The following is a 14725-nucleotide window of genomic DNA, read 5'->3' on the forward strand; positions in this document are numbered from 1 at the left end:
AATGTGCCAAGCATGAGTCTTAGCTATGCCAGACTTCACCAAAAACCTTTATTGTGGAATGTGATGCCTCAGGAAATGGAATTGGTGCAATTTTAATGCAAGAAGGAAGACTCGTTACTTTTGAAGGTCATCCAATCAAAGGAAAGTATTTACACAAAACTATTTATGAGAAGGAAATATTGGCAATACTACATGCACTAAAGAAATGGCAACCTCACCTAATGAGAAGACACTTTAAGGTAAAAACAGATCATGCTAGTCTTAAATATGTTTTGGAACAAATATTATCTTCAGAAGAGAAGAAAAAATGGGTCACAAAGATGTTGGGTTATGACTTTGAATTCATCTACAAAAAAGGGAAGAACAATATTGTTGCAGATGAACTCTAAAGTAAGCATGAGGATGTGGAAGCATTTATTTGTGCCATTTCTATTATCTAACCATATTGGATAACCAAAGCAAGGGATGAATGGAAGAATGATGAATAAGTGTGGAAACTCATTCAAAAGTTGTAGCAAGATCCCAGTACATCGATACATTTAGCTCGAAGAATGATTCATTATGGTACAAATATCGCTTATAGCTTTGTAAGAATTCCCAACTCAAACAAAATATTTCTTTTGGACTTGCACACATTCTCCCTTAGAAGGGCACTAAGGATTTTCAAAAACATACCATAGGGTCAAGAAGGATTTTTTCTGGGATGGCCTTAAATCTGATATTCAAAAGTTTGTGGCAAAATTTTTGTTTAAATTTCCAACAAAATAAGGTTGAGACAATTAAGATCCAGGTTTGTTACAACCTTTATCCATTCGAAGTTGACATTAAGTGGAAGTTTCAATGGATTTTATCATAGGTTTACCCATGTCCAAAGGAAAAAGTGTCATCATGGTGGTAGTTGATAGACTTACCAAGTATGCACACTTTTGTGCATTATCTCATCCTTTTAAAGCCACTATATTTGCTACTGCATTTATGGAAATAATTCAAAAGCTACATGGAAACCCAAAGATTATTTTAAGTGACAGAGATCCTATTTTCACTGGAATTTTTTTCACAGAGTTATTTTCTTGTCTAGGCACTCAATTAACTCATAGCTCATCTTATCATCCTCAATCTGATGGGAAACCTGAGATGGTGAAAAAATGTTTGGGAGGATATCTTCGTTACTTCGTATCATATAAACAAACAAAATTGGTCAAGTGGTTACCTCTAGATGAATGGTGGTATAACACTTCCTTCCATACTGTAGCCAAAATGACCCCATTTATGGCACATTATCGATATCATCCACCATCCATCACATCATCTTGAAGAGAAAATTCTAAGGTTCAAGTAGTGGAAGATCACATCGAGCATCAACTATAAGTTCTCCAACTCTTAAAGGATAACCTCACTTTGATGCATAATCGAAAGAAACAATAGGTAGATCAACATCGTAGCGAAATAAGTCTTTATGTAGGCGACTGAGTTATTTTACGACTACAACCATGCAAAAAAATGTCCCTCAAGAAAGCTAAGAAGGATAATAAAATATCAAAAAGCACTATGGTCCTTTTCCAGTAATAAATAGAAATGGTAGATAGAACAATAAATGTTCTTTATTACCAAAAAATTGATTTGATTGCTAATTTAAGTTAAGAAATGGGCCAAAGTGATTGTAATAACATAGAATAGTAGAAAATTAACAAAAATAAAGAACAAACAAGTAAGACATCAAAAGAAAACATTTAAAGAAAAAAATGGAGAATTATAACTAGCAATTGCACCAAATGTTGAAAAAGAAATGTCGTAAGGCAGTGGCATAGGAAATAATAGCATTAACAGTGAATGTGTGACCTGCAACATTTTGAGCAATTCAACAATTTGAAAGCATACACAATATTAAGAACTATGTGTCTCTGTTGTATAAGCCAAATACAAAACAAAAGGGAGAAATACAAAGTAAACTGAAACCAGAATGCATATGGGCCAACATTATTACAATCTGCACCATGTCATCACACAGTTGGAATTTGAGTGTTTTGCAAGATTTCATTTTCCACTTAAAAAAAAGTAGTAAAAAATATAAAAAAGCCCTAAGATTTCAAGACCATACATGTTACTTCAACAAACACGAAGAAATAAAAAATGTAACACCTACTTTAATAGAGAGATTCTTCATTTGAATCGGATAATTCATCGTGTCCAGGAGAAATGAGGGCATATAGAGTCAAAGTGTCCCCATTTATCACTTATTTGAGATTGAAATTATTTATCGTAATCAATGGTTCATTCTTTTATCTCTCCATATTTTGTCGTCAAGCTAACTGGTCTCTCTTCTCCTATTTCAATACTTTGGATGACTGTGGTAGTAGGGAATTTCTTAACAACAAACATTCCAATTAACTCAAGTTCCTGATTTCTCTGGGTTCATGAACATTCTCCGTCAATGATCATTTTCAATTTTTTCTTTTGAGTCCCTTGGTCTTCATTTTATCAATCTCCTTTATACTCTGAACTCTGGGTTGTCCAGGATCACAACTATTTATCCAACTGCTTATTCAGAGTGTTATTCTTCATAGACTGCCTGATTAGAAATCCTTTCCCATTCAATATGCTCTTCATGTTCATAAGAAATGATTTTATGTTCTCGCCTTATTTGATCGTTAATCTGTAGACGATAATAGCCAATTGTTGGTCTTTATTTAAACAATAATAGCTTAGAAGCTTCTCAGTAATAAGAGCTACCATTTTTCCATTGACCACGAAAGGGACAAACTTAGGAAGTTCAAAAGAATTTTGAATTTTCCTCCAATAAAATGCCTTTATAGGGAATCAAAATTATTCTTGATAAAATCTAATGCAAATAGTGTTGAAGTAAGAAATGCTGGGAGTTGATAAGGTCTGGATTCTAAACCATATACTCTTATGATCATGTAATCCTTAAAAAGGAATCGGTCACCAAACTTCCCTCTAGGACACTACAACAACTCCTTGAATTCAAATTGAATTCTAGGGGGAACCAAACCATATATCCACTGGAAAATTTTCTAAAGAATTATGTTAGCATATTGGACAAAATATCCTTCTTGTTGTTGACATCTTACAATTTGTGACCAACAAACGACTAACTTCATCATATCATCTTTTGTATCTTCTGTGATCGATTCCTATTATACCCCACTAGAGTCAAGGGATGCAAGATGTATCTTGAGAAGAGGGACACCTGAACATGTTGAAGACAATGTGAGCTTTAGAATCCTGAATACATTTTAAAGCTTATTGAAGGACTTTTGTCTTCATCCCTATGAAGCCCTATCAATTCACCCTTGCAGCAAACTTCATGCAGAGAGAAGCTCCTAGGAACTTCTGGTTTAATTACTTGTTGTCCTACACATGATCCATTTATTTCCATCTTTTTTTCCCTTGCATCAGATATTCCATAGCCATTTTCTTCTCTTTGTAGTGTAAAACATGTGGTCCTCTCTCGTAAATTTCCTTTGGTTGGAATTGAATTCATGTCTGAATCTTTTGGATTAGTTGGAGAGGAGAAAAAAATTTCATCTTGTTTCAGATTTTCTTCCCAACCCAATTGTGTGGCACTCAATTCTCGCAAACTGGCATCTTCTCTGGTCTCAGTCTGCCAAAAAGGTACATTTCTATTTTGTAATGTTCTCAATCTTTTCTTGCCAGCGTTCTGCATATTCTGAACTAAATTCTTTTCAGAACTCTCATTTGATGTCAAATAACTCTCCATTGAATAATCTGTGACCTGAGATTGTTGATTAAGGCTATGCATATCCTGTACCATATGTTGTTGTTTCTTGTATAATGATGGAATTTCGAGTAAACTATACAAATAATTGTTGAGTTATTCATTGGACACTTTTGAAGCCAATTTTGAGATTTCTGCATGGGCGACTTCCATTCCAACATAAACCAAAATGTGGCCAACAAGAGTTGCCCTCGCCTTCTCCAACACATATTGCAAGTACTTACCCTAAGCTTCAATTCAGAGCTACAAATACTATTGTACATGTTTCAACCATGTTAGATTAAGAAAAAGAGAGCCAATAATGAAATATTTTCCCTTTCTTTCTATTTTCACCCAAAATTAAGAGAGATATCTAGACAGAATCAATAGAAACACAACTTAATCTCAACTCTCATATCAATTTCAAAAACAATTTCTTTTCATTTGAACATAAACTTAACGCTAGAATAGAAGGTGACTATATGAAGTAACTATCTGAAATAAAATTCACATTGAAACTTCTTAGAGCAGAAAGTACAACCCAAATATTGGCTTCCTTGCTAGTCATATTAAACCTGAAGTATCAAATACTCCTATGTTAGAAAAAACCATAATTGTAAAATGGGTATGACATGAGAAACAAAAAACAGGGTTTCTACAAGCAATGTCTTTTGGTTTTTTAATATTTTTTAAAATTATTAATGCGAAAATAATAATTCTAGATAAAGTAACCAATTTCATACTCTTTGCTCCTTGACATGGTACCTTTGCATATTTCATCTACAACAGAAAGAAGATTTCCCACTAAGGTTTTAAGACTTCAATTTTTGAGAACATAAGTTCTTGAGAAGTAATTGAGAAGACCATTGTTCCCTTTACCATGGAAATAAAAGCACTCAAAATTTGCAATTAAATTCTCAATATTTAAAACCACTGCCTAGCCCAATTTCATTATTCTTAGGAGCACCAAAAGGTTCAAGTGAAAGCCTTGGCAGTTTTGTTTATTGCATTGCCAAACCAAGTTCTGGTCCATCTATTCTTCAAGCATACTTTGATTTTTCTTGTGGGTTGGGTGGTGTAGGTTGTGCTTCAATTTGACAGGGTCGACCTTACTATAATCCAAATACCGTTCATGCCCATGCTTCATATGAAATGAATAGTTACTATCGGATTCACGACAAAAATAAAAATAAAAATGAACAATACTGTTATAACTGATTTTAAATCCAAACATGGAAATCTAAGAAGGCTTACAACCCTACACTTTTATCTTGTGGGACATAGGATATGACTCAACAAAAGAGATTTGTGCTAATAAATAGAGATATGTATAAAATACACCATTCTTTAATCATGCTAATTATTGACATAGGAAGAGTAGCACTATAATAATTGTAATATGTTATATGTGAATGTTATCATAGTATCTATAATGGAAGATAGCATGGTTTGCAACTAAAATTTATATGTCTTTCAACCAAACTAGCTATAATAAGTAAGCATGAGTCATTTTGACCCCTATTACATTGAGAAATGAGGTGTTATGTAGCTCCATCCTTGACACCAATTAGACTTTGAAACCCATATCAGGGAGTAGAGAAATATTGGACTCATTGTATATCAAATCATTGTTTTTAACACCTGAAGGTACAAGGTGTCCACGAGTTACATTCTTATCCATTCCCTTTGCCTAATGCTTCCCTTTGGGAGGCTTGTCCACATGCCTTGCACTTCTCAGCTCATGAACTTCTTCCAATTCCACTATACTGAGCAGCATCCATCCCATGGGATTTTTCTTATGTGTGCAACAACACTACATACTATTACTCACTAGGTTTGAAAAGTAAAGGCCTTCTCCAGAAAGACTACAAGTACTTACCCTGAGCTTCAATTCAGAGCTAAAAATGATGTTGTACATGTTTCAACCATGTTAGATTAAGAAAAAGAGAGCCAATAATGAAATCTTTTCCCTTTCTTTCTCTTTTCACCCCAAATTAAGAGGGATATCTAGACAGAATCAATAGAAACACAACTTAATCTCAACTCTCATATCGAGTTCAAAAACAATTTCTTTTCATTTGAAAATAAACTTAATGCTAGAATGGAAGGTGATTACATGAAGTAACTATCTGAAATAAAATTCTCAATCAAACTTATTGGAGAAGAAAGTACAACCCAAATATTGGCTTCCTTGCTAGTCATATTAACCCCAAAGTATCAAATGCTCCTACGTTAGCAGAAACCATAATTGTAAAACGCATATGACATGAGCAAAAAAAACTCAAGGTTTCTAAAAATAACGTTTTTTGGTTTTTTAATATTTTTTAAAATTATTAATGTGGAAATAATAACTCCAGAGAAGGTAACTAATTTTATATTCTTTGCTCCTTGACATGGTACCTTTGTATATTTCATCTACAACAGAAATAAGAGTTACCACTAAGGTTTTAAGACTTAAATTTTTGAGAACATAAGTTCTTGATAAGTAATTGAGAAGGCCACTGTTCCCTTTACCATGGAAATAAAAGCACTCAAAATTGGCAACTAAATTATCAAGAGTTAAGCCCACTTCCTAACCCGATTTCTTTATTCTCAGGAGCACCAAAAGGTTCAAGGGGAAGCCTTGACAATTTTGTTGATTGCATTGCCAAACCAAGTTCTGATCCATCTGTTCTTCAAGCATATTTTTATTTTTCTTGTGGGTTGGATGGTGCAGATTGTGCTTCAATTCGACAGGGTGGGCCTTGCTATAATCCAAATACCATTCATGCCCATGCTTCATATGAAATGAATAGTTACTATCAGATTCACAACAGAAAATAACAAAAAAAATGAACAAGAATGTTATAACTGATTTTAAATCCAATCATGGAAATTGAAGAAGGCTTACAACCATACACTTGTATCTTATGCGACATAGGATAAGTCTCAACAAAAGAGAGTTGTGTTAATAAATAGACATACATATAAAAGACATCATTCTTTAATCATGTTGATTATTGACATAGGAAGAGTAGGACTGTAATAATTGTACTATGATAAATGTGAATGTTATCACAGTAGTTGTAATGGCAAATATCATGGTTTGCAACTAAAATTTATATGTCTTTCAACCATACTAACTATAATAAGTAAGCATGAGTCATTTTTACCCCTGTTACATTGAGAAATGAAGTGTTATGTAGCTCCATCCTTGCCACCAATTAGACTTTGAAACCCATATCATGGAGCAGAGAAATATTGGACTCATTGTATCTCAAATCATTGCTTTTAACACCTAAAGTTACAAGGTGTCCACAATTTACACGGTTATCCATGATATTTGCCTAATGCTTCCCTTTGGGAGGCTTGTACACATACCTTGCACTTTTCAGCTCATGAACTTCTCCCAATTCCACTATACTGAGCAACATCAATCCAATGGAATTCTTCTTATGTGTGCAACAACACTCAACACTCTTCCTCACTAGGTTTGCAAACTAAAGGCCTTCTCCAGAATAGACTGCAAGTACTTACCATGAGCTTCAATTTAGAGCTGCAAATGTTGTTGTACCTATTTCAACCATGTTAGATTAAGAAAAAGAGATCCAATAATGAAATATTTTCCCTTTCTTTCTCTTTTCACCCCAAATTAAGAGAGCTATCTAGACAGAATCAATAGAAACAAAACTTAATATCAACTATCAAAATAAGTTAAAAACAATTTCTTTTCATTTGAACATAAACTTAATGCTAGAATAGAAGGTGATTACATGAAGTAACTATCTGAAATAAAATTCACAATGAAACTTCTTGGAGCAAAAAGTACAACCCAAATATTGGCTTCCTTGCTAGTCATATTAACCTCGAAGTATCAAATAATCGTACGTTAGGAAAAACCATAATTGTAAAATGGGCATGACATGAGAAAAAGAAATGTCGAGTTTGTACAAGTAACGTTTTTTGGTTTTTTAATATTTTTTAAAATTATTAATGTGAAAATAATAATTCCAGAGAAAGTAACCAATTTCATACTCTTTGCTCCTTGACATGGTACCTTTGTATATTTCATTTACAATGGAAAGAAGAGCTCCCACTAACTTTTTAAGACTTCAATTTTTGAGAACATAAGTTATTGAGAAGTAATTGAGAAGGCCACTATTCCCTTTACCATGGAAATAAAAGCACTCAAAATTTACAATTAAATTCTCAAGAGTTAAGCCCATCGCCTAGCCCAATTTCATTATTCTCGGGAGCACCAAAAGGTTCAAGGGGAAGTCTTGACAGTTTTGTTTATTTCATTGCCTAACCAAGTTCTGATCCCTCTATTCTTTAAGCATTTTTTTATTTTTCTTGTGGGCTGGGTGGTGCAGATTATGTTTCAATTCGACAGGGTGGGCCTTGCTATAATCCAAATATCATTCATGCCCATGCTTCATATGAAATGAATAGTTACTATCAGATTCATGACAAAAATAAAAATAAAAATGAACAACAATGTTATAACTGATTTTAAAACCAAACATGGAAATCGAAGAAGGCTTACAACCCTACGCTTGTACCTTGCGTGACATAGGATAAGACTCAACAAAAGAGAGTTGTTCTAGTAAACAGACATACATATAAAAAACATCATTCTTTAATCATGTTGATTATTGCCAAAGGAAGAGTAGCACTATAATAATTGTACTATGATATATGTGAATGTTATCACAGTAGCTGTAATGGAAGATATCATGGTTTGAAACTAAAATTTATGTCTTTCAACCAGGCTAACTATAGTAAGTAAGCATGAGTCGTTTTGACACCTGTTACATTGAGAAATGAAGTGTTATGTAGCTCCATCCTTGACACCAATTAGACTTTGAAACCCATGTCATGGAGCAAAGAAATATTGGACTCATTGTATCTGAAATCATTGCTTTTAACACCTTAAGGTACAAGGTGTCCACAATTTACACTCTTATCCATGATTTTGCCTAATGCTTCCCTTTGGGAGGCTCGTACACATAGCTTGCAATTTTCAGCTCATGAACTTCTCCCAATTCCACTATACTGAACAGCATCAATCCCATGGGATTCTTCTTGTGTGCAACAACACTACACACTCTTCCTCACTAGGTTTGCAAACTAAAGGCCTTCTCTAGCAAAGACTGCAAGTACTTACCCTGATCTTCAATTCAGAGCTGCAAATGTTGTTGTACTTGTTTCAACCATGTAAGATTGAGAAAAAGAGATCCAATAATCAATATTTTCCCTTTCTTTCTCTTTTTACCCCAAATTAAGAGAGCTATCTAGACAGAATCAATAGAAACACAACTTAATCTCCACTCTCATGTCGAGTTCAAAAACAATTTTTTTTCATTTGAACACAAACTTAACACTATAATAGAAGGTGATTACATGAAGTAAGTATCTAAAATAAAATTCACGTTGAAACTTCTTGGAGTAGAAAGTACAACCCACATATTGGCTTCCTTGCTAGTCATACTAACCCCGAAGTATCAAATACTCATACGTTAGTAGAAACCATAATTGTAAAATGGGTATGACATGAGAAAAAAAAAACTCAGGGTTTGTACAAGTAACATTTTTTGGTTTTTTAATATTTTTTAAAATTATTAATGTGAAAATAATAATTCTAGAAAAAGTAACCATTTTCATACTCTTAGCTCCTTAACATGGTACCTTTGTATATTTCATGTACAACAGAAAGAAGAGTTCCGACTAAGGTTTTAAGACTTCAATTTTTGAGAACATAAGTTCTTGAGAAGTAATTGAGAAGGCCATTATTCCCTTTACCATGGTAATTAAAAGCACTCAAAATTTGCAATTAAATTCTCAAGAGTTAAGACCATTGCCTAGCCCGATTTCTTTATTCTCGGGAGAACCAAAAGGTTCAAGGGGAAGCCTTGACAGTTTTGTTTATTGCATTGCATAACCAAGTTCTGATCCATCTGTTCTTCAAGCATAATTTGATTTTTCTTATGGGTTGGGTGGTGCAGATTGTGCTTCAATTCAACAGGGTGGGCCTTGCTATAATCCAAATACTATTCATGCCCATTCTTCATATGAAATGAATAGTTACTATCAGACTCACGGTAGAAAATAAAAATAAAAATGAACAAGAATGTTATAGCTGATTTTAAATCCAAACATGGAAATCAAAGAAGCCTTGCAACCCTACACTTGTATCTTGTGCGACATAGGATAAGACTCAACAAAAGAGAGTTGTTCTAATAAATAGACATACATATAAAAGACACCATTCTTTCATCATGTTAATTATTGACATAGGAAGAGTAACACTATAATAATTGTACTGTGATATATGTGAATGATACCACAGTAATTGTAATGTCATATATCATGGTTTGCAAATAAAATGTATATGTCTTTCAACCAAACTAACTATAATAAGTAAGCATGAGTCGTTCTGACCCCTGTTACATTGAGAAATGAGGTGTTATGTAGCTCCATCCTTGACACCAATTAGACTTTGAAACCATATCATGGAGCAGGGACATATTGGACTCATTGTATCTAAAGTCATTGTTTTTGACACCTGAAGGTACACGGTGTCCACAATTTACATTCTTATCCATGCTCTTTGCCTAATGCTTCACTTTGCGAGGCTTTTCCACATACCTTACACTTTTAAGCTCATGAACTTCTCCCAATTCCACTATACTGAGCAACATCAATCCCATGGGACTCTTCTTATGTGTGTAACAACACTAGACACTCTTCCTCACTAGGTTTGCAAACTAAAGGCCTTATCCAGCACAGACTACAAGTACTTACCTTGAGCTTCATTTCAGAGTTTCAAATGTTGTTGTACCTGTTTCAACCATGTTATATTAAGAAAAAGAGAGGCAATAATGAAATATTTTCCCTTTCTTTCTATTTTCACCCCAAATTAAGAGAGCTATCTAGACAAAATCAATAGAAACAAAATTTAATCTCCACTCTCATATCAAGTTCAAAAACAATTTCTTTTCATTTGAACATAAAATTAATGCTAGAATAGAAGGTGATTACATTAAGTAACTATCTAAAATAAAATTCACATTGAAACTTCTTGGAGCAGAAAGTACAACCCACATATTGGCTTCCTTGCTAGTCATATTAACCCAAAGTATCAAATAATCATACGTTAGTAGAAACCATAATTGTAAAATAGGTATGACATAAGGAAAAAAAACGCAGGGTTTGTACAAGTAACATTTTTTAGTTTTTAATATTTTTAAAATTATTAATGTGAAAATAATAATTCTAGAGAAAGTAACCAATTTCATCTACAATGGAAAGAAGAGTTCCCACTAAAGTTTTAAGACTTCCATTTTTGAGAACATAAGTTCTTGAGAAGTAATTGAGAAGGCCATTGTTCCCTTTACCATGGAAATAAAAGAACTCAAACTTTGCAATTAAATTCTCAAGAGTTAAGCTCACTGCCTAGCCCAATTTCTTTATTCTCGGAAGAACCAAAAGGTTGAAGGGGAAGCCTTGGCGGTTTTGTTTATTGCATTGCAAAACCAAGTTATGATCCATTTGTTCTTCAAGCATAATTTGATTTTTCTTGTGGGCTAGGTGCTGGAGTTTGTGCTTCAATTCGATAGGGTGGGCCTTTCTATAATCCAAATATTGTTCATGCCCATGCTTCATATGCAATGAATAGTTACTATCAGATTCACGACGGAAAACAAAAATAAAAATGAACAATAATGTTATAACTGATTTTAAATCCAAACATGGAAATCGAAGAAGGTTTACAACCATACATTTGTATCTTGTGGGACATAGGATAAGACTCAACAAAAGAGAGTTGTGATAATAAATAGACATACATATAAAAGACGCCATTCTTTAATCATGTTGATTATTGACATAGGAAGAGTAGCACTATAATAATTGTACTATGATATATGGGAATGTTATCACATTAGCTGTAATGGCAGATATCATGGTTTGCAACTAAAATTTATATGTCTTTCAACGAGACTAACTATAATAAGTAAGCATGAGTCGTTTTCTCCTCTGTTACATTGAGAAATGAGGTGTTATGTAGCTCCATCCTTGACAACAATTAGACTTTGAAACCCGTATCATGGAGCAGAAAAATATTGGACTCATTGTATATCACATCATTGTTTTTAAGACCTGAAGGTATAAGGTGTCCATGAGTTACATTCTTATCCATGTTCTTTTCCTAAAGATTCCCTTTGGGAGGCTTTCCACATACCTTGCACTTTTCATCTCATGAACTTCTCACAATTCCGCTATACTTTGCAACATAAATCACATTGGATTCTTCTTATGCGTGCAACAAAACTACACACTCTTCCTCACTAGGTTTGCAAACTAAAGGCCTTCTCCAGCACAGACTGCAAGTACTTTCCCTGAGCTTCATTTCAGAGATGTAAATGTTGTTGTACCTGTGTCAACCATGTTAGATTAAGAAAAAGAGAGCCAATAATGAAATATTTTCCCTTTCTTTCTCTTTTCACCCCAAATTAGAGAGCTATCTAGACAAAATCAATAGAAACACAACTTAATATCAACTCTCATATCAAGTTCAAAAACAATTTATTTTGATTTGAACATAAACTTAACGCTAGAATAGAAGGTGATTACATGAAGTAACTATCTAAAATAAAATTCACAATGAAACTTCTTGGAGAAGAAAGTACAACCCAAATATTGGCTTCCTTGCTAGTCATATTAACCTCGAAATATCAAATACTCCTACGTTAGCAGAAACCATAATTGTAAAATGGGTATGACATGAGAAAAAAATGCAGGGTTTGTACAAGTAATGTTTTTTGGTTTTTTAATATTTTTAAAATTTATTAATGTGAAAATAATAATTCTAGATAAAGTAACCAATTTCATACTCTTTGCTCCTTAACGTAGTATCTTTGTATATTTCATCTACAATGGAAGGAAGAGTTCCCACTAAGGTTTTAAGACTTCAATTTTTTAGAACATAAGTTCTTGAGAAGTAATTGAGAAGGCCACTCTTCCCTTTACCATGGAAATAAAAGCACTCAAAATTTGCAATTAAATTCTCAAGAGTTAAGCCTACCGCCTATCCCGATTTCTTTATTCTTAGGAGAACCAAATATTCATGGGGAAGCCTTGGTAGTTTTGTTTATTGCATTGCCAAACCAAGTTCTGATCCATTTGTTCTTCAAGCATATTTTGATTTTTCTGTGGGTTGGGTGGTGCAGATTGTGCTTCAATTCGACAGGGTAGGCCTTTCTATAATCCAAATACCATTCATGCCCATGCTTCATATGAAATTAATAGTTACTATCATATTCATGGCAGAAAATAAAAATAAAAATGAACAAGAATGTTGCAACTGATTTTAAACCAAACATGGAAATCGAAGAAGTCTTACAACCCTACGCTTGTATTTTGTGGGACATAGGATAAGACTCAACAAAAGAGAGTTGTGCTAAAAATAGACATACATATATAAGACACCATTCTTTAATCATGTTGATTATTGACATAGGAAGAGTAGCACTATAATAATTGTACTATGATATATGTGAATGTTATCACAGTAGCTGTAATGGTAGATATCATGGTTTGCAACTAAAATTTATATGTATTTCAACCATACTAACTATAATAAGTAAGCATGAGTCATTTTGTTCCCTGTTACATTGATAAATGAGGTGTTATGTAGCTCCATCCTTGACACCAATTAGACTTTGGAACCCATATCATGGAGCAGAGAAATATTGGACTCATTGTATATCAAATAATTGTTTTTAACACATGAAGGTACAAGATGTCCACGAGTTACATTCTTATCCACGTTCTTTGCCTAATTCTTACCCTTGGGAGGCTTGTCCACATACCTTGCACTTTTAAGCTCATGAACTTCTCCCAATTCCACTATACTGAGCAGCATCAATCCCATGGGATTTTTCTTATGTGTGCAGCAACACTACATGCTCTTCCTCACTAGGTTTGCAAAGTAAAGACCTTTTCCAATCAAAAGCTTACAATAAGAAGGAAGATATCCTATCTAAATAATCTATTAGTTCATCTTCTAGATAATATATCAAGAACCATAAATAACACTCCTAATTTTGATTCATGAACCTAAGATTCAGTGAGTGTTGAAGGTTTTTGTCAAATGACTTGCTAATATTAATTGTCATATGCTCCATCCAAAACCATTCAAATCAAAATCCCTACAATTGGATGCTATATTAGTGTCATCATTATCATTCAAGTTTAATTCTTCAGTGAGATTGGAAAGCTTGTTAAAGATTACTGAAGGAATTTCATCTTCATCCCTATGAAGCCCTGCCAATTCACCCTTGCGACAAACTTCATGGAGAGAGAATCTCCTAGGCACTTTTGGTTTAATTACATTTTGTCCTACACATGATGCATTTACTCACATATGTTTTTCCCTTGCATCAGACATGCCATAGAAATTTCCTTTTGTTTGTACCCTAAAATTGTCGTCCTCTCCCGTAAATTTCCTTTGGTTGGAATTGAATTCCTGACTGAATATTTTGGATTAGTTGGAGAGGACAATTTTTTCTAATCTTGTTTCAGACTTTATTCTGAACCCAATTCCTTGGTACTCAATTCTCGCAAACTCGCATCTTCTCTGTTCTTAGTTTTCCAAAAGGGTACATTTCTATTCTGTAATGTTCTCAATATTTTCTTACGATCATTCTACATATTTCAAATTAAATTCGTTTCATAACTCTCATTTGATGTCAAACAGTCTCCATTGAATAATATGTAACTTGAGATTGTTGATTAAGGCTACGCATATCCTGTACCATAGGTAGATGTTTCTTGTATAATGATGCAATTTTAGGTAAAATAGAAAATGCATTGTTGAGGCATTCAATTGACACTTTGGAAGCCAAATTTTAGATTTCATGCACGGGTAGCTTCTAGCCCAACATAACCCAAATTGTTGGAAAATAAGGGTTTCCCTGGCCTTCTCCAGCACAGACTGCACGTAGTTAC

The sequence above is a fragment of the Pinus tabuliformis genome, chromosome J (assembly GCF_031772625.1).
Source record: "Pinus tabuliformis cultivar Carrire ecotype Pingquan chromosome J, CPIR1, whole genome shotgun sequence".
In the NCBI taxonomy this organism is placed as follows: Eukaryota; Viridiplantae; Streptophyta; class Pinopsida; order Pinales; family Pinaceae; genus Pinus; species Pinus tabuliformis.